Consider the following 25780-nt stretch of genomic DNA (forward strand, 5'->3'; position numbering starts at 1 on the left):
AGAAGAATCACAGCTAAGATCATTACACTGGCTTAAGGAAGAAGGACATAGTAGGTGTATTCTGCAGAAAGAGGACAGTAAGTCTTTTAAGCCTTGGCTGTGAAATGTAGCCTTGAACTGTTTTGTATTCTGAGAAATTCTGTGAGCTCAAATGTGACCCAGAGGGAGCGTATGCTGCCTTACATTTCAGAAACCACATTTACAGATGCAAGGTTTCAAGGTATGCTGACCCACTATCGATCTACTCAAGCCTGGCGCACTTCAAATCTGATAAAAATCACAGAATTCAGTAATGAGGCAGCAGAATTCTGAGGAGTTATTTTTAATTCTTTTTTTGTCTTTTTTTAAAAATTTATCAGGTGTAAGTAACACACCCAGGATTATACTCTAGATTGTCTTGTGAGGTATTCACCAGAGAAGACCACTTAGACACAGGTTCGAGGCAGTGGAAAGTCTTTATTGACTGGCCAGTGACTGCACTGAGTATTCAGGACCGGAGTGAAGTCCCGAGCCTTTATCAGGGTGCATTTTAAGCACAGAAACCACATACATAAGTTGACACACCTCATTTAGTCAGAAGCAGAAAATAGAAGCCCAAAAGCACAGTTAGTACATTTAGGGGTTTCCCCTGAACCATGACTTTGATGGATTAGACTACATCTTAGTTCTCATTTTGGTTGGTGTTGCTGCCTCTGTGTTGGGTTCCAAAGCCTCAATGGTCTGGTCTCCGGGGAGAGAGAAAGTCATGCAGTCTGCACATACTGCACTGCCGCACATCCATGAGTAGTCTCAGGTCTGTCGGTCGGTGCTTTGTGGGCTGCGCTGTTTGCTTACTTAGATTAAAAACTGCCTGGCAGGAAGCTCTCCATCCTTCATAAGAAATGTGGTGCTGACATTTTTCCTGGGTCCCTGTTCCTGAGGAAAAGCCAATGGCAGTTGCTTCAAAATTTCAGAGGCTGACTTCTATGTGTTCTACAACCTGGGTCTTAGGCTGTCCGCAGAGTGGGATCCTGCAAGAAGGAGGCCTCCTCAGAGCTCTGACGTCACACTCCCCGCTCGCACCCAGGGACCTTCCCACATGCATGCAGGGACCGCCCCACAGACTCCCTGTCTGTGCCAGTTTCCCCAAGTGCCTCTGGTGAGCATGTTCACCACGCACCACAGCACCACACGGGAATACCCTTAGAGCCTTGGCAAAGGAATCTGCTCTGCACGTGAATACGGAAAAGGGAGCATTGGCGGATACAAGGAACGGTCTGTCCTGAGATAGGAGAGTCCTTTAACTGTCCATTCATCTCTCCAGTTACTATCAGACAGTGAGGGCTTCCTGTGCACCAGGCCTTATGGAGATGCCAGAGGGATAAAGGTAGATGAGTTCTGAATTTCAAAGAACTTTGTCACCATAAGAAAAATGGGGGTGGGGCTAAAGAAATATCTGGACCTCAAATACTGACACCATGAGTGAGAAAAAAATCTCAGACAGAGAAGAACATCAAACCTTACTACTGAGAGGAATTCTCTTTAGGCGAGGATCGGCTGTCACTGTCAGAAGCAGCAGCCTGTGAAAGGGTCCCAAGGCACACCCACAGGGTGCTCAGGTGTGCTATGGTGTGGGGGAACTGTGAACTACCCTCGAGTCACAGCTATGAGGAGATTCAGATGCCAGGCCCATTTGTGGTCTTCTTGCTCTGAAGAAGCTTGTTTATGATGGCTATAGCTTCATTTAAAACTTTAAATGAAAATATTATTAAACATCATTTATTGGCTTATTTATTCATTAAAAATAATTAAAAACCCATTACATGTTAATAGAAGTGATATGTATTTGTGAAAAATGACCATATTTTCTGTAGCAATTATCAGGGAAAGCCAGTGTTTCACATTGAGAAAGCTCTTTTGTGTTGAATTCTCCTGTCCTGCCTTACCACGCTGCAGCGGTGGTTTTAGCTCACACATCTGAAGACCATGTTGTTGGTCAAAGGAAGACCTTGGCGAGCCCTTAAGGTACAAGGCAGTCCAAAGGCCTGGAGCCACACTCCAAGAACTTCTGTAGGAGACTCTGGTCTTGCATCAGGAGTGGGAGAGGGAGCGACCAGAGCCATCTGCAGTCTTGGTGGGAGCGAGGTCACAGAAGCTCCTTGGGGACAGGGAACGCTGCTGGAGTTCTCTAACTAGAAGAGGCAGCTCTGTACAATCTGTCCTTACCAAGGTCATCGTTTCGCCCAGTGGAGCATGCTCAGGACTGCTCTGGGAAAAGAATCCTGGGCATTGCCTTCTGGAAGGCAGATGGACGTTTAGTTTACACCTTGCCTATGAGCAGTGCCCTGAAGTCACGGGTAAATGATCCAGAGAGGTCAGTCATGGGGGAATCTGTCTGCAACCCTAGCACTTAGGAGGGAAAGTGGGGAAAAATCAAACAGAGGAACGAGGGTTTCCCAGAGACTCAGGGCTTCCAGATGTCCACATCCACCCACGGCTTGACCCCTGCATCTGGCCAGAAAGAAGGCAGCTTCTTCTCTGTCTGTGTGTGTGTGTCTGAGCCCTTTTATCCATAAATAAACACCAGGCTCAGGAAACATTATCATCTGAAAGACAGATACCCATTGTGGAACCACAAAAGACCAGGGCAGCACAGGACAGGGAGGGAAGGCAGCAAAAGGATGCAGGCCTCCTCTGAGGTCTGGCCTGCCCCCTGGCTGTCAGTACAGTGCATGACAACTCCCAGTAGACCAGGTCCAGCATCCCCACCCCGGCTGATTTTCTAGGCCATTTAAATAAGTAAAATGATGTGGTCTGGTGATGTCACTGGTGGTAGCTCCATCTCAGCAGCATAAACACTGCGTGCATGACTCCCAGATGCCTGAGGGCAAATCTGTGCCATAATATCATGTCCACTCAGAGACCAATCCCCACCCCACAGACAGCACCTCAAACTCAACCTCCAGGGCCACAGGAGAGTCCACACCCAGAACTATAAACAAAACAGTTGTGAACGTGGCTTCCATCATAAGATTGTTAGTACATGAAGACTAAGTAGTTTGGGGCTTGGTTTATGCATGAGTACAGGCGTTTTGATATGTGAAGGAAGCATCTATACGTCTGATTCCTGTTAGTAAACAACTTTGCTTATTTATTTGTGGTACTGAGGCATGAACTTCGTCTTGAGCATGTTAGCCAAGCTCTCTACCTCTAAACTACATACCCAGCCCTGACTTTTAATAAACAGGCTATATTCAAAGATGGCTAGGTTTGCATGTAAACATTAATAGATTAGTTCTCTAAAAGATATTTTCAACTCAAAATTGGTATTTCAATGTGGACATAGGCAAATATGCTGTATACAATGTTCATTTAGTATAAATTATAAACAATTAGCACATATATTACTGTATACATGAGGAAGAATATAAGGACTTTTTAAGGATGCTCTTGGGTTTCTCATAAAGAATTAGTACGGGGATGATAACTCAGTGAGAAAACTGTTTGCTTTGCAAGTATGAGGATTTGAGTTCAATCCAAATAGACAGACAGATAGATAGATAGATAGATAGATAGATAAGAAGATAGAAAGATAATGATAGATAGATAGGAAGGAAGGAAGGAAGGAAGGAAGGAAGGAAGGAAGAGAGGAAGATAGATAGACAGATACCCAGGTATGGGGCATATGCTTGTAATCCCAGTTCTTGGGTTGTAGAGACAGATGGATCCCTGGATCTCAGTGTCCAACCTCCCTGCCTAACCTGCTTGGTGATTCCCAGACTCATGTCTCAATGCAATGAGAATGGTGCCTGAGAGATAGCAGCACAGTTTGATCTCTAGCCGTGACAGGCATGTGTATACATGCTACTTGAGTCTGCACACACAGAGACAACACAAACAGATGCACACCTGTGTGCACGCACATACACACACACATTAAGAATGGCAACTAGGCACACGGTCTGCGTGAACACATTTGTAATATCTTTGGGGACGTTAGAACAGAAGGCCGGGTTCAAGACGAGCTGCGACACTGTGAGAAGCAGCTCTGAGTACAGTGAGTCTGTCTGTATTGAGTTTGATGACGAACACAGCAAATAAGGATGCAGGACTCTCACGGTGTATTTTTAGCTGGCTCTAAGGTATACCGCCCTCCCCTCCTTGCAGAATTATTTTTAATTCCCCGGAGCATGCTCCTGCCACTCATCAGCACATTCGGGACCTGCTCTTTTTCACCAGGGCTGCACTGCCTTCCTCTGGGTGCCGCTCATCAATGCAGAACTGATTTGGAGCTGAACTGTATAATAATAAGCCTTTCAGCGCCAGCCCCACGCTTGCCTTGTAATTAAGGCCTGATGGTTGTGTTGACGGCAAATGAAAGAAAATGGCTTTGTTCTCCCTTCCCTGGCTTGATTGCGGGTTCTCTCGCTCACCTGAATTCCACCCATTCTGCATTGTGCCTGTGATTGCTGGAGGGCCATAATTGCAATCCCGGCAGATGACATTTCAGGAGGTACAGTCTCAGGGGGAACTGATGGAGTTGTGCCTGGGGAAGCTCCTCCAGGGTAGATTTAGGGAAGGCCCGTATGGAAGTGAAGCCGTGGCCAGACCCCAGCACTGTCCTCTGCCATCTACATTATCTAGCTGTACATGTCCATAGCCTGCCTCACCTTCTGCCTACAGGCCAAAGAGACACACTGAGTGCACACACCATTGCTAAATTTCATCAGGGGTGCAGGAGTCACACCGTGGAATGTTTCTTAGGACTGAAGAGATGGCTCAGAGGTTAAGAGTATTTGCGCTCTTGTAGTGGACCTAAATTGGGTTCCCAGAACCCACACGATGGTTCACAACTCCCTGTTCTCCAGTTCCTGTGATTATTCTGACATCCCCTTCTGGCCTCCACAGGTACCAGACACGCACACACATGCACACAGTCTTATCACCCGTGCACACAAAATAAAACTAAACAAACTGTGACAAGGGGGGGGGGGGCACCTTTAATGTTAAAGTGTTTTCCATGTGAGCACAAGGACCTCATCTCAGATTCCCAGCACTCAGGTAAAAAGTCGGTATGGCAGCTTGCCCTTGTCACCCCAGAGCTTAGGAGGCAGGTACAAGAGAATCCCTGGGGCCATTTTGCCAGCTAGACTAGAGAAATCACATTCAATGAGAGACCCTGTCTACAAAAAGAAGGTGGTGAGTGATTAAGAAAGACACCAGATGTCAATCTCTGACCCCTCACACACACACACACGGAACACATTCACACACACATGCATAAATATATACAAATTCCTCTGCCCTGTGTCTTGAGAATAAGATCAGAAGTAAAAATACTTGTGAAAACGCAGTCGATAGAACAGTCAAGCACACCTCAGTTCCTCTGTAAAGTGTGTTGCTAGAACGTATAGACAACTTGAAATTGTGCTCATCAGCTCTCTTTACTCACAAGACTGAACTCGACGCCAGAGAAGACATTTGTAGACATCCACAGTACATAACCTGCCGGCCTCCTAAACCTGGTGTAATCTTGGCTATCAATTTGACCACATCCGGAATCAACTAAAACCCAAGTAGTTGGTTATACCTCTGGAGGAATTTTCATGATTGGATCATCTGAGGTGAGAAGAGCCAATTTAAGCCCTGATCATTTGAGCTCAAAAAACCCACCCTAAATCTGGGAAAACTAGGCCACAACTTCTGGTGGCAGCCACATACAATGGCCTAAAAGAAGGAAGCTTTTGGTCTTTGCCTGCCCACTCTCACTTTAACTAGCAAGTGCATCTACTCTGCTGATGAAGTCTTCCTCAGCTACTACAAGAACCTAATTCTTTGACACTCCAACATAGACCAAGCCTCAGGGAGGGATCAACTACCAGATTCTTCCCCTTTCTGTTGGAAGACAGCCATTGTTTGACCAGCCTAACAACAATCAATAAAAGCCACTCTAATAAACCCCCTTTAATATCTCTTCCTCCAGAGAACTCTGCCTGATACAGCTGGTTGTATGTGCGCTTGGTACTTGGGCTTGACAAGAGGTGCCCATAAGTGGGGCGTATGTCTGATAACACATAACCAAAAAGAGTAGCCAAAGCTGCACCAGCATCCACAGGATATCCCATGGATCCTCCCACGCTGCCAGCATTGTCTCAGGGTAGGCTTCTCTCACGTAACATCAGAGAAGCCCTACACACTGTCTCCTACAATGGCAGTCATCACTCACAGAAGAAAACAAGCAAACCTCCTTTTCCTGGTCCCTGGCAGTGGACTCCATGTTCATCTGTCGTCCTCCGCTCACCCACTGGATAGGACACTCAGTGGGAAGGACCGCAGTGCAGATGTGAGGGTTGGCTCGCGCTGAGGCCTTGGGCAGGCTTCTCACCCACTTCCATTCCCAATAGTTCTGCCATAAAAAAAAAAAAAAAAAAACAAATTTAAACCATCTGGTATAGTGGATGCCTATAATCCCAGCACTTGGAAGGGAGGTTTGGATAGGAGAATTAGGAGTTTCATGTCAACCATGGCTCTATAGTGAGTTAGATGTTATCCTGGGATGTCTCAAACAGAAACAGGGGAAAGAAAATTTTAGTATGTGACAGAGAGCAATCATTACTTTGTTATTGTTATCTTTATGTTTTTATAATAATTTTCTCAAAATATCTACATTTTATTGAGTTTTAAAATTTGCAACAAGTATAGCAATAATTCCATGATAGCACAGGACAAGAATGTTCACAGGTCAACTTGACTTCAGGCATGCACTCATCTTCATGCCAAGACCAGGGCAGGGGGGCAACATGTCCTTGGAGCAGATGCTCATGTAGAAGTTGTCAGGAGACAGGACCCCCAAGTTCTGTTCAGAGAAGCTACTCTTAGAAGGACCTGGAGGAGTGTGTTCACTCAGCCACTTCTCAATGCTGATACCTTCCACATCCTTGTGTCCCCCAAGACACAGGACAGCATGCCCAGCACCCCTAGCAGTGGACTTGAAATCTATGGAAGAACACCCAGAGGGGACCTCAAGCCATTGACTTTACTGTTCTAAAGAGCATGGTGGGCCGGGCGGTGGTGGCACAAGCCTTTAATCCCAGCACTTGGGAGGCAGAGGCAGGAGGATCTCTGTGAGTTCGAGGCCAGCCTGGTCTACAAAGGGAGTTCCAGGATAGGCTCCAAAGCTACAGAGAAACCCTGTCTCAAAAAACAAAAAACAAAACAAAACAAAAAGAGCATGGTGGCCTTATACCTCATGACAATGTACACATTTACATGCTTGCCCAATAAACTTACAGAAGTTGGCAACTTCTGTGGGCTTGGTTTTTGTTTGCCTTCTTTTATATTTACCTAGGTCAACAGAACAATGAAGGAAATTATTTTTCAAGTGCCCACCTTTTCCGCCTCCCTCAAGAGCAGTTTCCAATTATCTTAACCAAACAGTCTAACCATCAGCCGGAGGACTCCTGCAGATATAATGGCCAGTTTTTGTGAGTCGGTTTAGTGGAAGGAGTGTTGCCGTAAGTTGGCTTTGTATATTCTAAGTTGTATATCCTTCCAAACAATGTTACCAAAGAGTAAACGAAAGATCAGGTCTTGTTATAAAGTGGTCCTTGCTATTGACACTGATGTTAATTTATAATCTGGCAACCTTTTAGAATCAAATATAAGAGCTTGTTTACAAGACCATTTCATAGCAGCCTGGTAAAGTACAGATTTTTTTTTTTAATTCTGAAATGCTTTGCAAAAAAAAAAAAAATAGTGTGAAAAGTGAACAGGTTGTGAAGGCAGGAAAAGCCCAGGGATTTTTATTTCCTAGATTGAAGGGGAGTACATGAGATCAGGATGGGCCAGCAGGCTACAAACCTGTGCTGGCAAGGTGGGACTCACCAGGTGGTAACTGCAGATCCTGTGTGTCAAGGTCCTGTCTCTCTGGACGGGTGTGCACACAAACCTGGCTGGCAGGGATGATGAATAATGTGACCAAGCTCTGAGAAATCCACCACTGAGCAATGGAGGAGTCAGGAAGGCTGGACTTATTCGCCATTGGGTACCAGTTCAAAGAATGGGTTGTCTGCACACAGCAAGTTGATCTCAGTCACGTCGAGCTGAGTGGCATTGCTAGAATACAAGTGAGCTTTTGTTTAATAAAAAGCATTACATCCTGGGGGCTAGAATACTTAACAAACTCGAGATATAAAGAAAGGTCTCCCTGTGCCACTTTTATTCAGTCTGTTGCTATTTGCTGTTCATATTATGGGATGGAGGTAGGGACATGTGTGTGCTCCTGTATGTGGACGCCAGGAGTTAACCTTGGGTGTTAGTCCTTGGGTAGGTCTGCCTTGTATTTTGAGACAGTCTCTGACTGACCTGAAGCTTGACTATTAGGCTAGTCTGGATGTTGTGTGAGCTGCCAGGGTCACACCTTCTCCACGCCCCAGAGGTTACTACAAGCACATGTTAGCATAACCCAGCATTTCACGTGGGTTCTGGGGATCAGGCCCTCGTGCCTACACAGTGTCTTGCCCACCGATCCCTCTTCACCCATCACCGCTCACGTGGTTCAAGGCTGGGCCCTCCCTACCCTGAAAGGACCCTCTGCTCCAGGCTGAAATGCTCTTTCCTCCAGGCTTACTGTACAGTCTCTTAAGGTGTGTGCTGATGGTATGACCCTCAATGTTCTGTCCTTCACTTATTTGCAAACCTTTGCAGTCCCAGGAGAATGTGTTCCCCTCTGGGTGAGCATGGCTTTAAGTATGCCTCCGCCACAGTATGGCCTCTTTTGGTCCCACCTCGGAGTCAAGCTTATAGAGGGCTAGATGGAGCCTATATCCTGTGATTCTCTCAGGCAAGTCAGTGTGGCTGAACTGACTCCCCCGTTCTTCCTATGTTTTGTTAGGGAGCTGGGAATCACCAAAATACAGCTCCTTCCCCGAGAGAACCAACGAGAAATAGCCAAATGGGACGCAGAGTATGCCTCTTTTTCTAGCCAATCTCTCTCTCTCTCTCTCTCTCTCTCTCTCTCGCTCTCGCTCTCGCTCTCGCTCTCTCTCTCTTCCTTATTTATGAGAAGAATTTAGAAGAGAGAGAGAGAGAGAGAGAGAGATCAACTAGTCCACAATAATGTAACTTATTAGTCCACAATAGCAGTCTTAGTAGCCCACAACTAGTTAACTGTCCTCATACTGATTCCATGTTTTAGCTGTCTGGGACTGATTATACTTTAGGACATTGAAGAAGCTAAATTCTTTAAAGCAACAGAGAGGAATGGGCTTATGATATGGTTTTGGGAGTTGACTTAGATGTTGGTTTAACATTCTGAGGATCTCCCCCTCCCCATGCTCCTCCAGGCAGATCCTGAAGGCAGAAAACCCCTTCCCCTTAGTCTGAGCTGGGAGAGGATGGGTAGAGCTATGTCTGAGGATACAGTAGATTCTGGCCCTTGCTTGCACAAGTCCTTAGAACCAACACGGGCATGCTCTGCTAGGGAGCTTCAGGTCCACACCCACTCTGTGATCACAGGAAGGCCACCTTCTGTAGTAGGGAGCTGCGGGCCTCTTTCCACAGCCCGGCTAGCTCAGTCGGTAGAGCATGAGACTCTTAATCTCAGGGTCGTGGGTTTGGGCCCCACGTTGGGCGCCATTATGTAGTAATAGGAGTGGCGGGGCTGCGTCCCCAGCACCCCGGCCGCCTGCTAGCTTATGCCCCAAAATAATTACATGGACACTGTATTCTTTTAAACACTGCTTGGCCCATTATATCTAGCCTCTTCTCAGCTAACTCTCGCACCTGGACTATCCCATTTCTAATAATGTGTGTAGCACCCCTAGGTGCACTTACCAGGAAGATTCTAACCTATGTCCATCCTGGGTCAGAGCATCATCGATCGTGTCTGCCCGGGAGAGGGGAGCATGGCCTCTGAGCTCACTTCCTCTTCCTCCCAGCATTCTGTTCTGTTTACTCCTCCCACCTATGTTTTAACCTATGAGGGCCAAGCAATTTCTTTATTATAATTAACCAATGACCTTCCTCCATCATTTCCCCCTTTTTTTGGAATTATGATTAACAAGGTGGTATTTATTTAAAGGGGAAAAAAACTTACAGATCACCGTCCCAGACAACAGCCCTCTGCGCAATCAGGAAGGAGTCTAGTCGCCGGAAGCAGAGCAGGAAGTAAGAGAGAGTGTTTTTACAATTGATTAGCAAACACTGACAAGGGTACTGTGTTCTAAGTGCTGGATGCTAGAAAGGACTCAGAGTCTACTTTATTGTTTCTAATTCTTGTTTGTAACAGAATCCTCTGGTTTCTGGTGACCCCTTATCTCCCATAAACTCAGCATCTTTGGTAACAACAGCAGAAGGGGGGCTCCTGACTGTGGGAGGGACTGGCCAGGAGATGGCCATACCTGCACTTAGAGGACACAGGCCCCATTGAAAGTTGAAATATCTTGAAAGTGTCAGATTAAAGAAATATTGGGGCGTGATATAAAGGCTGACCAACAACCCTTTGAAGTTTACACAGAGAGGGAGAGGTGGGAACCTAGATATGAAGATCTGTTCAACTCTTGAAAAACCAAGAAGAGAGAATACAACGTAGGAACTGGGGGTATAACCAAGTTTTAGGGGACCTCAAGGTCAGGTTAAGCTCTGCTTCTGTTTTGTCTATTATCTGCTTCGTGGGGTACAGTTTCCCCATCTGTGCAATTGACAAGAGTCTATCCACACGTTTGTTTGTGAAACCACTTTAAATTTTAATTGTGATACAAGTGTAAAAGTTGTACTGTGATAATAGTTATTACAGTCATCATGTATTGTGTATGATGTGATCAGGTGTGAGACAGGAGACATGACACAGACCATGGCACAGAGATGTTTCTAAGGGAAACATATTTGGAAGAATAAGAGGCAGTTAAGGAACAGGTATGGAGGCAATGAGGGCTCAACCATAAAGGCTTCCAAGAAAAGAAAGGAAGGCAAATAATGCCGGAGTCCCCTGGTTTGGGTTTGTTTTGGTAATTACTTTTTGTGAGGCTATAGATTCAGGGAGAGACACAACTATTTGATCCATCAATTGTCAAAGGACACTAGCAAGTGGACAGGTGAGTGGGTGGATGGATTACTTCCAGGGTCAAAGGGTGGCACAGCTAATCAGCAGCCTGTGTGTGAAGATTTATCTCATCAATGTTTACAGAACCAGACACTGCCCATAAGACAGGATGAACAGAACCCAAGCTAGTCCTCTTTGACTTTGGTTATCTTCACCTTTCCCCTTCTGCCTGAAGAGTTACTACATTCTCGAACATGCCTATTGTTAGCACAGTGTCTTGGAGATGAACCCTTACTGTCCATGTATGGTTTCCAAGAGGACATGGAAAGCCAAGTGTCCCCCCATTGCTGTGGTACCCAAAGCAGAGGATGGGGGTATTCCCCAGAACTGATTATTCTTAGCTTTAGCTTTAATTATCTCTGTTTTTAATTGCCTGTGTCATTTTGTTTAATCTGGAAGAATATGCCATAATGCTCCAGCCCTGTTGTTTCCTTGGCATGAGATTTCCTGGTATGTACACAACAATAGACCATAGGACTGGTCTTTAAACTACACCTTGCAGCAGCAGTGAATGGTTTGCATGTCATGGGATTATCATATAATGTTGGATGCATAAATTCTTAGCCTAAGTTCATCACTGGTGAATGGATAGATGATATCATTTTCGTCTATTACATAGGTTACACATGACTTTACTTTCATAATAAAAGTTTAAATTATTGGAGTACCTACAGAAAAAGGTAGGCATGGTTTTTCTTTCTGAGGATGACTTCTGCGGGTCTCTATCCAGCCTCATTGACAGGCTGCACATGCGTGTTTTACTCATGGAAGCATGAGCAGTAGTGCTAGGCCTTGGTTTGTGCGTTGTGCCTTACCAGCGTGAGGGCTAGGTTTTGTGCTGCATTGGTCTTGCCATCTTGCTTGTCATACACGAGTATCAAATCTGCAATCGTGTTTCAGAATCATTGAATCAGCTCCGCACCCAAGATTTTTGATCATATGTAATACTCTAATGGCAATTTTAACATGCATTTATGCACACGTGTGACTGAAACATATTTGGTAGACACCAGGAGCTAAAATTGTTAAATCAGCATATGCATATTCAAAATTAGTGCACAGGCTGCCAAATTCCTGACAAGGGTGTTCCATTTAGACCTGCTTAAACCTGCTTGAGGGTTCATTTGCCTTGCCTCCGCCATACTCGGGAGACTGGAGAAAGCCTCTGATATCCCATCCTAGGCACGAAGGGTCCTGCTTGCTCTGGCCACATCATTATGGCATCGGTACAGAGATGACCACAAGATAGAAACTGTGAATATAGGTCTGAGGGACACATCTCCACCTACGGGGTAGCTTATTTGTAGGCTGTCCAGACCTATCGATAGCCCACATCTCAAACTCTGAGCACTGGCATCCTTCATATTATCAGTTTGAATGAGGATCCCTCACCAAATCAGGGTTGCCTTGTCAGCACCAGCCCTACCAGGGCCTAGGGAAGCGACTGTAATATGCTAAGTTCTGTCAACTTGACACAATCTAGAATCACCTACAAAGGAAGCTCAGGTAAAGAACTATCTAATTAGGTTGGGCATGTCTGTGAGGGATTTTCTTAATTGGATTAACTGAGTTGGAAAAGTCTATGAAGAATATGGGTAGCACCATTTCATGAGCCTGTCACCACCCTAGAGGCAGTGGGACCTGGGAGAATGAACCAGTAAGTCTCATGCCCTAGCCAACTTAATTCAGAGCCCCAGATAGTTTATACTTTGGAGGTTAAGAGAAATCGCACCGGTTATGTTTTCATGAGTTCAAACTGTATGCAATCACAAGGACAAGCTGCATGTGGCAAAAACATGCTTTTCCATAGAGGTATATAAAGGATACTTTAAACATTTAATTGAATAACAGCAGCAGGCAATAATGGGTAATCTTAGGTCAATTCATTCCTATCTGCTGCACCTGGGAGGAGCAGGCAGCCACATTCCAACAACGGTTCCCTCTTTGAAGGAAATAAGGTCACAAGACTCTTGTCTTGCGTTTTGGCGTGTTCTCACGAGCACTCAGAATTCTCCTCACACAGCTCCATTCCTGGACCGTGCTCCAGTGGTGGGAGGAGTGAGCCCGGCTGAGCAAAGGGAAAAGCAAAGTGAGGACAAACAAGAATACGTGAGCTCGCTCTCTCCTGCTCTCGGCCATAGATGCCACTCACGGCTTCAAGCTCTTGCTCCTGTGAGTTCCTGGCTATGATGGTCTCTGCACAGAAGTGTGAGCTAAACAAAGCCTTTTCTCCCCTGTGGAGCTGTGGTCAGGTATTCCTCGCGGCAATAAGAGGGAAACTCCTGCTGTGTGGTAGGAAAATCTGCACTCTCGCGGTGAGGCTTGGCCTCTGAGTTGTCTCAATGCATACCAACACACAAAATACGGGGAGTCCAGATCTGATCTGGACTCTAATCACATGCGAAAAGGTGCGTGGCATTTAAAAATTGTAAGGAAAGTTTTGGTATTGCTCTGCTTTTCTGACGTCTTGTTGTTTCTTTCTAATCTGCCACCGTCTATTACTTCTGTGGTAATGTGCCTTCCCGGCTTATTATAGTCTTTATTTTCTGTAAAGGTTTCTTCCCTCCTCTTTTGAAAGTCTGGAAGTGGACATGCTTTGAATTTCATAGACATAAGAAAATGAATTATCTTCTCACAAGCTGTTCTAAAGCACGGTGTCAGTAAGCATGGGAGCGGGGGGCCTCACATATGGGTAACTTGGCATGAAGGGAAACACAACCCTATTCCTGCACGGAAGATGGTGAGCCAGAGAGTTCACATAAGTTGTTAGCATAGGTCCTTCATCCTTCCCTCGAGTATGATCCTTTTATCAGGAGAAGCACACAGAGAGGAGGCGGAGCTGTGCGCGCATGCCACAGGGCTATGCATTAAGCCAGGGCTGCCCACCATAGGCTGCTGGGATGCACTGCTTCCTCTCCGCCATCTGGGCTCCAGACGTGACCACTAAACTAGAAGGAAGCCCTGTTGGAAGTTGCCTTTCAGGTCCAGATGGTGCAGAGACACCAGTCTAGGAAAGCAAGCCGCGCTGAGGACAGAGTCCTTGGGCTGTATCTCACAGGGTCTCATCATTAGCTCCACCTCAGTCCACTGAGGAGTCTCTCTTCGCTCTGCTGCACGAGGGGCTGCCAGGCAGCTGTCTGGCTCTTTTTGTTCGATGTTGCGAGCCAGAGGATGACGTACTGTCAAAACGTGTCCCTCATGTCTTAGCCTAACTCATGCAGAACTTTGAAGAAGGAACATTTTAAAAAGCTGAAATCATTTCCACGGGCATGGAAGTGATGCTGTGTTGGTAGCTCACACACACTCCATCATAGCTGAAGCTTCCTATACGGAAGCCATTTGTGTCATGAGAAACCTCAGGCAAGCCAGACATGTGGGCTTGAATGTACAGGAAGTCAGGTTCTGGCATCTGCTGAAGGGTCCCAGGATCTGAGGCAGAGCAGAGAACATCTCTTAGGCATGACTGGGAAGGGCTCGCCATCTCTGTCCTTAGCAGGGCCCCTTTAGAAGCACTGTGAGGCAGGAAGCCTTCTAGAGCAATTCCTAATGCCATTCAACCGAGGCTCATAGCTCATATGTGGCCAAGACAACTAAATAGAAGAAATGCCTTGAACTAGCAAAGCGGCTTCCTACAGGAAACTGCTTCCTGGCCAGTCATTCCTTCCAAGCATACAGTGGGTCATTGGGGATTCTTGGGGGGAAGTCTGAGGTAGTGTACTGAATAACGTTTCATGTCAACTTTTTACAACCTAGAGCATCAGAGAGAGGAGAGCCTCAACTGAGAAAACCCCTCCATAATATCCAGCTATAGGCAAGCCTGTAGGGCATTTTCTTAATTAATGATTGGTAGGGAAGGGCCCAAGTCATGGGTTTTGCCTCCTCTGAGCTGGTGGTCCTGGGCTCTGTAAGAATGTAGGCTGAGCAAGCCATGAACAGTGAGTCAGTAAGCAGCACCCCTCCATGGCCTCTGCATCAGCTCCTGCCTCCAGGTTCCTGCCTTACTTGAGCTCCTGTCCTGGTTTCCTTTGATGGTGAACAGTGACGGCAAAGCATCAGCCGGATAAACCCTTTCCTCCCCGAGTTGCTCTGCTCATGGTGATTCATGACAGCCATAGTCGCCTTCCTAAGACAGATGCTAAATCTTCAACTTAGCCCACTGCCATGTGCGTCGGGTAAAGAACGTGAACTTCAGTGGTTCTGATATTCACAAGACAGAATTCTCACCTCAGCTGATTCAGCCAGGTTCTGTGACCCCGAGGTCACAGAACTTGAAAAGAACAGGGATATTGCTTAAAAATCAGGAACCCCTAATGTGTATGCTAAACACCTTCCCACAATCTGACCTGGAGAACAGCTACCAGCTGCTCAAAAGATCCAGAAACCCGATTGCAGAGATGCCTCCCTTGGGTGTGGAGAGCCAGCAGCACGGATGCGGAGGCTCTGATCTCTGGCCCCTCTGTCTTTGTAAGACTGAGGCTCTGGAGTGTGAGCTGCAGTGGTCAGTGTCCAAGACTGAGGACGGAGAAGGTGTTGATTGGCCTGGAGGAATACCTGAGTAACTGGCTCCTAGAAGAGACTGATTGCTAGCAGTTCAGACATTTGCCACAGCCGTGTGAAAGCTACGTGTGTAAATGTACTATAAATAAAGGAGCAACCATTGTAGAAGAAACAAAAGTATTGTGTGCATTTGTAGTATATGTATATGTATAATATGTATATACACATATTAGTATGTATGTGTATGTATATGTGTGATGTACCTGTGAGTGCATGCATATGTCGGCATGTGCGTGTGTGTACGTGTGTATGTGTGCCTATGTGTGCATGTATGTATGTATGTATGTATGTATGGGTATATGTGTGAATGGGGGCACTGTGTTGCACACATGTGTGTGCATATTCAAGCATATCTGTATTTGAGTATGGATGTGAGAGTATATGTGCCTCTGTGTGTATGGGTATGTTAGTGTGTATATGTGTGAGATATGCATGTAGCTGTCTACACGTGAGAATGCATGTGCTTAGTTGTGAGTGTGTAGGCATCTGTGCTTGTATGCATGCATGAGAGTGTTGAGTATGATAGATAAAAAAAATCCATAGTAAAGCACTAAAACGTTAACATGTTTAGGCATGTCACAGAATCTTTACAGATTAACGGTTCTAGATTTAGATCACCAACACCTTTTGGGTTAGGGGTAATCTGAGCTCTACATGGCATTTCCAGATGGGTCTGTGCTTTGTCTGTTGACTTCCTGTGCTCTCATTAGGGAAATCAGGAGAATCTGCTCCGGCATTGTTTTGCAGACCGGGGTGTATGATGTGGGAGACAGGTGTTGGCCTCTTAGTGCTGTGGCTGAGCCCTGGGAAGGCTGGCTCCTCTCCAGGTAGCCCGGGAGAAGTGGAGCATAGTGTCTTTTAGAGGATTTATGGTAATGCTGCTGTGTGTGGCTGATGTAAACTGGAGAGCCCTGAGGATCTCTTCATTCCCTGACACACTTCACTGCCGCCCATTAACACCTCGGCTGTTATTGCCGAAGACTGGATTTAATGAGGCCTCTGAATTGGAGCTTAGCATCAGAAACAATGGCTTCAACAACCAGGCACCTAGCTCTCCAGCTCTCTCCGATTCTCTAGCTTGCCGCTCTCTCTCTCTCTCTCTCTCTCTCTCTCTCTCTCTCTGACGGTATTCTTTAGATAATCTAGGTATTTAAAAATCAGAACCAAGACAATATTACAGAAAGTTTATAAAATATATTCTAAATTTCTACTCATGAAGATAATCTCTTTTGTGTTTGTGTTAAAGATAAAGCATGGTGACACGTGGAAGTCTCCCGGGGCATCGGCAGACTGTATTTTGTTACAATCAAAAATCCCTAGCTTCCGAGAAATTAACATGTAAAATATTTCTCACCTAATGCATGGTTTTCTAATTTCATCCAGGTAATGAGGAAGGTTGAGAACTGCACAGATTGCTTGAAATTGGTCAGTCTAAGTATTATGGGCACTTAACTTTAGCCTCAAGCAGGGACATGTATTTTAAATTGGCAAATAACCTAGAATTCAAGGTGAATCAACTAAATCAATTTTTACACTCATTTATTTGTTTGTTTGGTAGTGGGGGTGGGGCTGCCACAGTGCAGTTATGGAAACCAGTTCTCTCCTGGGAATCTAACTCCGGGTGTCAGGCTCAGTGTTAGGTGCCTTTTACATACAGAATTATCTTCCTGGACTTGAAAGTTTAAAAATGGTTTAGCCCCAAGGATTCTAGGGAAGCCAGCCACACACCTTCTCAGCCTGCTGATGCCTGTCTTTAAAGACAACTGTTCTGAGTGTCAGTCCCTACCACCTGTCAGTCACTGTGTGTCTCTACTGTTGTTCTGCTCTACAGGAAATGAGCACTAGCAGGAATTGGTGACGAAATCCAGCCAGCATTTCCGAGTCCTGTGGAGGGAGCCAACAGCCCTGGTCTGAAGAGGACTCCGAGAGCAAACTCAGGTACCATGTCCTTTCCCATCGGATGCCGTGGCTTGCCTTCCAAAGCCTGTGAGGGCAGACATCCCACCATCTGTTTTCCAACACAGCCATTTCACACTTGCAGAGCATTGGCTGTTAAATTGAATGGTGTGCTGTTGTTCTCGATACTGATGCTACACAAGGGAGCGCCCTGTAGGTGCTGTGAGGAGTCCTGGGGCCACAGTGGTGAGAGGATGAGACGGTGTTCCCTTTCAAAATCATTGCATTGGGTTCCACACTCAAGCAAAGAGGCCATGTTTGGGGTTAGCAAATTCTAGCCTAGGTGCTCAGATCTGATGGATGACTGTGAGGAATGCCGCCAGGGGATCACCCTCAGGTGTCAGAGCCAGAGGTGAGGGTGACTCTAATATGACGCAGACCTCTGAAACCAAGTCTCCATCTCCGAGCACGTACTGCGGCAGGATTGCTTCAAAGGCTCTGGTGCTCTCGTCCTGCATTCACGCATCTCTGCTGGAGAAAAGGGAATGCCAGTACAGCGGTGTGGGGCAGGATACGATTTGTGTGGAGAGCCCTGGTCTACACGGTCAGGTTCTCAGCGCCACAGTCATTTGTTTGTCTGCCAACTGCCCCATTTGCCTGTCTGGTAGTGGAACTCCATCCCACTCCAAGGAAGCGAGAGGCTGCGATCGACTCCCATATGCTGCAGCCTGGTGGGGCTGCTGTCTTTCAGAACTTTGTGAACTGCAATAAGAGGTCACAGCCGTTCCCGTTGTTTTCCTTTCTACACCTCACTCATTTCCCCATGAAGAACCCCAGTGTGTTCATTGGTGCAGCTTGGGAAAGGCGTTAGGTTTAATTGTACGTTTCTTTGCAGTTAAGAAGCGGGTGGGGGCGGAGGCAAAACAACAAAACCCTGTTCAGGTTGAGTGTTAGCTCAAACTTGGCTTTAAAAGCAGTTACGTTTCTGACTTTTGGGATTCATGTCTACAAGCTTCCTGGTTCTGTCAAATCTCTTTGAGGTTTAGTGATGAGACAGCTTGGTGGACCATTTTATATCCAAGTCATATTTTAATGGGTCTTTATTGAATTGGTATTTTTAACATTGAATAAATGTTCCCGTTTAAATGAAGATTATCAATGTAGTTTAATTAAAAGTGTTCAATACAAACCTCATCAGGAAGTAAACAAACTATCAAAAATGAAGAGGCAGCAGCTGGGTGTGAAAGAGTAGCCTATGTATGGTGTGAAAGAGTAGCCTATGTATGGTGTGAAAGAGTAGCCTATGTATGGTGTGAAAGAGTAGCCTATGTATGGTGTGAAAGAGTAACCTATGTATGGTGTGAAAGAGTAGCCTATGTATGGTGTGAAAGAGTAACCTATATATGGGTATGAAAGAGTAACATGTATGTTCTAATGAACTTGGCCTTCTGCAGGGCACTTTTCTGATTCTGCAGAACAAACTGAATCTGCTCAAAGAAAAAATGTCTCTGAGGTCCTTAATGTCTTCAGTCTCTCCCTGCCTTCTCTCAGGACCTTCCTAGGACTTCATGTGACCTAGCAGGCACTGGGTTGGCAGAGTGTCCTGGGTGTAATCGCTCCTGGTTTCCAGACCCAGCCAGAAGTATAAGTACCTGTATTTCACGATGGCCATGCACCCGGTCCTCAAGACCTGTGAACTGCCTCTCATGTTGGCTTTGGGGGTGACTGGATATGAAGCTCATGTATAGAAATTATTTTTTTTATTTTAAATTTATCTATTTATTAAGGATTTCTGCCTCCTCCGTGCCACCGCCTCCCATTTCCCTCCCCCTCCCCCGATCAAGTCCCCCTCCCTCATCAGCCCGAAGAGCAATCAGGGTTCCCTGAACTGTGGGAAGTCCAAGGACCGCCCACCTCTATCCAGGTCTAGTAAGGTGAGCATCCAAACTGCCTAGGCTCCCACAAAGCCAGTACGTGCAGTAGGATAAAAAAACTCATTGCCATTGTTCTTGACTTCTCAGTAGTCCTCATTGTCCGCTATGTTCTTCTTAATCATAACAGAAGATATGGCCAGTGACTTCAGGAACTGTGAGGTGGCATGATATTTGTGATTTGGTTGGCTTAGTCTTTTGAGAGGGTCTTCACCCATAGTCTATGCTGGTCTTAGATTTATGATAATCCTCCCTCCAGGAGTCCAGGGACAAATTCAGTGTTCATATGATCATGAACAAAATCACAGTCTGGGAGAGATTGTGGCACAGCTCACGGTGGTAGACTGTGCTGTATAGGTGCCAGTGCAATGGCTCAGATCTTAAATATCTCCCCGAGGCCTGTGTGTTGGAACCCCCAGCCCATGTCCAGTAGGAAGATAGAACTTTCAAAAGCTGGATCACTGGGAGTGTGTGCTGCAAAGAGGTGCAAGGAGTACCAGTGTGTATTGAGCTTGCAGAGATTGTGTGTAAGTACCATTTCCACTTTTGTGCGAGCGTGTGCAGATGGCATTCGTGTGTGTGTGTGTGTGTGTGTGTGTGTGTGTGTGTGTGTTTCATGTGTTCCACCTGAAACTACAGGTGTGTGCCCTTATGTGGAGGGAAGAATCCAAGCAGCCCATCCTTTCCCTCTGTCATGTCCGGACTGTCTGGTGAATGCATTTGCCCTTCCACTTGCTCCCAGCATGACAAGCCACCTCACTATAGAGCCAAAGCCATGGACCAGTCAGGCACCAGCGACATCTCCAAACTGTGAACTAAAGGAAACCTTTCTTCTTTATAAGTAGACACCTCTGGTGCCTGCTAGCATGATGAAGGGTAAAATAGCACATGTGAAGAGTAGACATTTTAGGGGTTGTGTTTGCAGTGTCTCAGAAGGCTAGGAGTCACTGCCGTTATACAAAATGGGCCACCGGCAATACTAGACCAACCAGACAGGGCTAATTTCAGGAAAACTCTGTTTGCAAACTGATGACAGGTAGTGTCTGGATGGCAAGGATGGAACATTGGGAATGCTAATAATTATGTTGGTTTCTGAGGTAGGAGCCTCATGCTGCCCTCTCTTAAAGATTCCACAGTGTAGTGTGTCAGGAGTGTGTCCATCACAGGCTTCTTCTTACAAGACCTGTGAGTCGGGACCCAACATGAGCCAGGAGCTGCTATAAATTCCACAGTCTGTAGAGAACAAGTGGGCCCCAGGAAGCCTTACAAATTTCACAGACAGGAGTTTCTAGTATTTCCATGGCAACACCCCTCTGCTGACCACCTTGAGATCCCCCAGGTGTTTGTCTCACTGCTGGGAAAATGACTGGCAAAAGCGGGGAAGCCACTTATTTTGATCACAGTCCAGAGGAACATGCTTATACGTGAGGAGAGAAGGCGTGAAGGCAGAAGTCGCATCCTGTCTGTAGTCAGGAAGCAGAGAATGAAGGAATTCAGCTGGCTCTCTCTTTTTTCCCTTGTTATTTATGCTGGGAGCCTGGTATAGTTTCTTCCACTGTGAAACAGCTCTGGAAACTTCCTTCCAGACATGCCCGGGGTGTGTCTCCTAGGTGACTTTAAATCAAATGGCAATGAAGAGTAACCCTCACACAAAGTAAAACTTCCCCCATGACCCTGGAACCCAGAGAGGAGAATGGCCTCATGAATCCACACAGCACACTCCCTGGAGGAGAGTTCAAACCTAGAAAAGCTAACATTACCTGAGCAAGTGTCCCTGGGACAGTGCAGGAGCTGAGCTCCTGTGCAGGGAAGCATGCAGACTTTGATACAATATGATTCACAAATCATATCTTACCAGTTTTCACAAATACTATGTACTAAGAAACCAAACAGAAAGAACATACTAGATGCAAAAGAGAGTTATTTCAAATTCTTGTGTATTACAAGCTTTATAAAAAAAAAAGGGTTAATTTCAGGAAAGACTTGATAGGGTGCAGTAGAGTGTTTTCAAAGGCTGTTTTATTGCAAATAAGAATTTGAAGCCCAGTTGTTCACAGAAACACAGATCACTAACTGGCTTCCCTGCTGAACGGGGTCTGCATGCAACATACCCCAGATTATTTTAGAACAACTCTGTGCAGGCCTGTGTGGGGGAAACAACCTCCAGGGCATGCAGCTGTCACTCTGCTCCAGGAAGGAGGGGCTTCCAGGCACAGGGCAGCGTAACACCCTGCAGACTTCTGGGTAGCAAACCCTAAGAAGTCAGACCAGGGAACTGACTTCTGCTTTTGTGTCATATAATGTGAGCCTCAGCTGCCCCCATCCACTAAAAGATAATAGTCATTTATTGTTACCAAGCAACAAAAAGTCTACAGAGCCCAAGGTTGGTTCATGGAACACAGAATGTAGCACAGGGTTGCAAGCCTCTGTGCTGTGTTTGAGGTGAGGGTGGACTGAGGCAAACCATTGAGTCAGGTACCACCTAGTGCCCAGAGCTCTTGGATGGCTGTTAGGGAGGTGGATCTGGCCATTACAGCTCTTACAAAGAGGTGTCTCAGGGGAAATCTGCTTGTGCAATGAACAGCCTATACTCACGCTGTCTTTCTCTGTTACCCCAGAATTCCCAAACTAAAGGAGACCTCTGCAGACCTTGGAGCTCCTGTAGGGAGAGACATGACTTATCTGTAGTCCAACCCTTAGTCTGTGGCTTGCTCCCTAGGCATCATGGGTGAATGATCGCAGTGATGAATGAATGATTTCACAGTGAACTGGCTGCTACTGTGAGCTCCTCACTCAGAGGAGATGGTAGGATGTCTGCTGTCACTCCTGTGAAGAGTCTAATGCAGATCCTCTGACCATCTTTGTGATAGATGTCTGTAGCTCAGGGTCAAAGGTCAGAAGACCCATGCTTCTTACTCTGACCCTTCTCTGCAGTGTTTGCCTCTGAGTTCTTAATTTCACTGAAGCACAGCACACACCTCAATGTGGGGTTTGACTTTCTCTCCTCACCTGGTGTCTCCTGGAGCCACCACTGCTTCCTGGGCATGGCCTTGAGCATCTGCATAGTGTACATCCTGAGACCCCTCCATGCTGACACACTGCAGGTCCCCTATTTCTGGAGTTCTTTGACTCGCTGCTTCTTAGAGCAGTGCCTGAAGAGAGGGAAGATTGTCTATGACTGAATTAAACAGATGGTTCTCTTCTTTATACAATAAAAACATCTTTAGATAAATTATTCCAAAAGTATCTCTTTCTCTCTCTCTCACACACACACACATACAAATGTATGTCATGCGTTTGTTTGGTGTCTTCCAGCCAGTACTGCATACCAAATACTAGACAGGAAAATGGAAAGGAAATTCTGCTGAAGAGCTATGATGCTAACCCACTGAATGGGAGGGACATATATTCAATATATTCAATGTATATATTGAAAAGCTAACCACACCATAAGAAACCATGGGGAGTCTAAAGTAGCAGGAAGATTGAAGCATCCAAGCAGGTGAATGTGAACATGTCAGGAAGCAGCTCCACAAAAGACTCCTCCAACAGGTCCTTGGCTTCCCCATCTTCCAGACAGGCATTAGGGAATCAGGAACATGAAGCAATCCTTTGGAGCCAAGCAAAGACACTATCCTGAATTCAGATGTAGCTGTGGAACAAGGAGGGTGGATGCTGAGCTAGAGCATGGAGATAGGTATGAGAGAGAAAAACCCAAAAACTGGACTGAATCCAAGTAGACCAGCACTCTCTGTGAGGGCATGGAATGTGTGATCAAGATGGAACCGTGAGCTGGGAAGACCTAGGATAAATAAGTATTCAGAACACCCATCATCCTGAGGGTGGGAGGAGCTTGCACTCACTCATACTACATCAGTTTTGTGTGGAAACAGTGGGAAGGTACTACATCACGGGGCTGTTAGCATTGCACACAGCAGGCTGAACCATGTAGATATGTGGCTGCACAGAACCCAGGCCCTCTCATGACTATTCACAAAGAGCCAAGACACATGGGCTTTACCATAAAAGACCGAGGCAGGGCCACGCTGATTTACATCCTCGCTTATGCTTAGCTGTTCCAATCAAAGTGCCTCCTCTCACACTCCGCAGCTGTGTCAAAAATGAAGCTGTGCTCCGCGAGCCGCGGCAGGAGGATTTCAAGGACATTTTGTCAAAGGAAAATGCAAGATGCAGAAGAGAGATAAGGCTGTGGCTGCACACGTGTGTATATTTGCTTATATTTGCATAACGCATCGAGAAATGATAAGGAGCAAGCAGAGATGTTTGTGCGTGTTTCTGCAGACGATTCAGGATCCGGAGGAAAATTTCTCATTGTTTTTCTTCGTTCATTCATCAGTTGCTTTTTTACGTTTGAAACACGCAAATGTATTTCTTAGTCAAAACAAACTTTAAAAGAAGCCCAGAAGCATATTCAGTCAAGTCTCCTAATGTGCCCCTTAGGCCCTCTGAGTTAAGGGATGTGAGCAGCTCAACTTTACCTGTAAGAAACCAGCAGAGCTCATGAATCCCGTGTCTGGTCTTGAACTCTGGCCCTAAAGCAGGAGTCACAGTGGTTCTCTTGTCATCAGGCCGCAGGAATGTTGTCAGAATCCTGTTTGCCACTGATTGTACGGACTGAGTGGGCAGACCCAAATTTATCTGAATACTTAAAATTAGAGATAAGAAATGAGGAATAAACTAAGGCATGATGGTGATGGCCACATGGGATGAGGACAGAGGAATGTGGGAAAGGAGGGAGATACAGGAAGGAAAGAAAGGGAGAGAGAGCAGAGCAGGAGGAGGTTTTGGAGATGGGAAAGAGTGAGGGAGGAGGGGGGAGGAAAAGGGGAGGGAGGGAAGCAAAGAGGGAGACAGGAAGAAGAAGGATGGGAGGCAATGAGAAAGCAAGGGGGAATGCAGAGTAAACAAAAGGCTGGGGACTTCATCTCGGCTAAGGACGTGTTTGCAATGGGCATGGTCGCCATTGCTATAGCTCCCCCATCACACAAGACTCAAACCCGCAACTTGATTTACAAAATCCCCATGAAGGGCTTGTGTATTCTGTTATTCGCTCACTTGATAACTGAGTGATCATCTAAGGGCTGTCTCAGCTTATTTACATAAAGTGGTCTTAAACACAACACTCAAGAAATAGCCATGGAACGGGAGAGCACCAGCTATAATAGTAATGGGAATCCCTTAGGACACTAAAGGAGAAGGTGTCTTGTATCTAGTTTTGTTTTATACATTAAATGAGCTATAGAGGACAGATGGACTGATGGGAGGTACAGACATTGACCATGAATTTTATGTGTGTATATGTGTGTGTTAAATGGCCTTTTGTTAAAGCAACATACAGATTATGTATGGAAATAATAGATTTTTTCCCTTAAAGAACAAATTTTGAAGTATTTAGCTATAAGTTGCCATGATTTGGGAAGCCTGCTTTCCAAAGACTCAGAAACTAGTTTGTGAGTGAATATGGATTTCATGTACATGTGAATACTATGTGTGTGGGCATACATGATATGTGTTGTATGTTTGTGGGGTGCGTGTGATGGTCATGGTTGTTGTGTGTATTCCATACATTATGTGAACATGCATGCACAGGTGTGCATATCTGTTTTTATGGATATGTGAATGTGTGCATGTGTGTGGAATGAGGCACATCTGCAGCATGCATGTGGGTACATGTATAAGTGGACACATCTTTGCTTCTTTATATATGTGACATGGATGACTTCTGTACTCCACTTTAACAATATCATAACATAGACCATAGCATCCAAAGTCAACCCCGATACGTGGATTTTTCTTTGAAAATGTGTTTCTTACATATTCATGCGAATATCATCGGTGGAGAGGATGTTTCACTCTTTCTTTGTTCCCGTTAGGCTGAGTCTTTCAGTCGGTAGAATCTTGCAAGCGCTGCTCCTAATTTCCCTGGAGAGATGCCTACCTTTCTCCCAGAGGCTCCTTGCGGAAACGCCAGCCAGCGAGCTGCCTCCCCTCATTAAGAGGACTAAGGCAGCTCGCGGGATGGATAGGCGGCTGAGGCCATGGCATCTGGCACTCAAGACGAGCCATGGATGAGTTGCCAGCACAAGCTTTTCCCTAGGCTGCAGTGCTGCGTGGATGTACTGGTGCCTGGTGGATGGGGATAAACAGTGTGATTCTGGTGTGAACAGTGTGAACAGGGACGTGCCATCCAAGGGCAGGGGTCATGAACGGTGCTTTAAAGTGGTATACAGTTCTTCTGGAAATTCCCTGTCTCCTCTTTCCACTGGCTATGAAAGCACTATGTAAAATGCCCTTA

General features: G+C 45.9%; 1 protein-coding gene across 14 annotated transcripts in view; it reads left to right on the forward strand.

Annotated features, from left to right (window-relative positions):
* Myt1l (myelin transcription factor 1 like) overlaps positions 1 to 25780 on the forward strand; it is a 401242-nt gene that overhangs the window by 96818 nt on the left and 278644 nt on the right. For all 14 annotated transcript variants that reach the window (XM_041630189.1, XM_041630196.1, XM_041630195.1 and 11 more), the window contains exon 3: positions 17469 to 17575. The gene's annotated coding sequence lies outside the window, so the exon portion shown is untranslated. The remainder of the gene's footprint in view (positions 1 to 17468; positions 17576 to 25780) is intronic.

Source organism: Microtus oregoni, unplaced genomic scaffold (assembly GCF_018167655.1).
Source record: "Microtus oregoni isolate MIOR12 unplaced genomic scaffold, Mior012 000034F_ref0000314, whole genome shotgun sequence".
In the NCBI taxonomy this organism is placed as follows: domain Eukaryota; kingdom Metazoa; phylum Chordata; class Mammalia; order Rodentia; family Cricetidae; genus Microtus; species Microtus oregoni.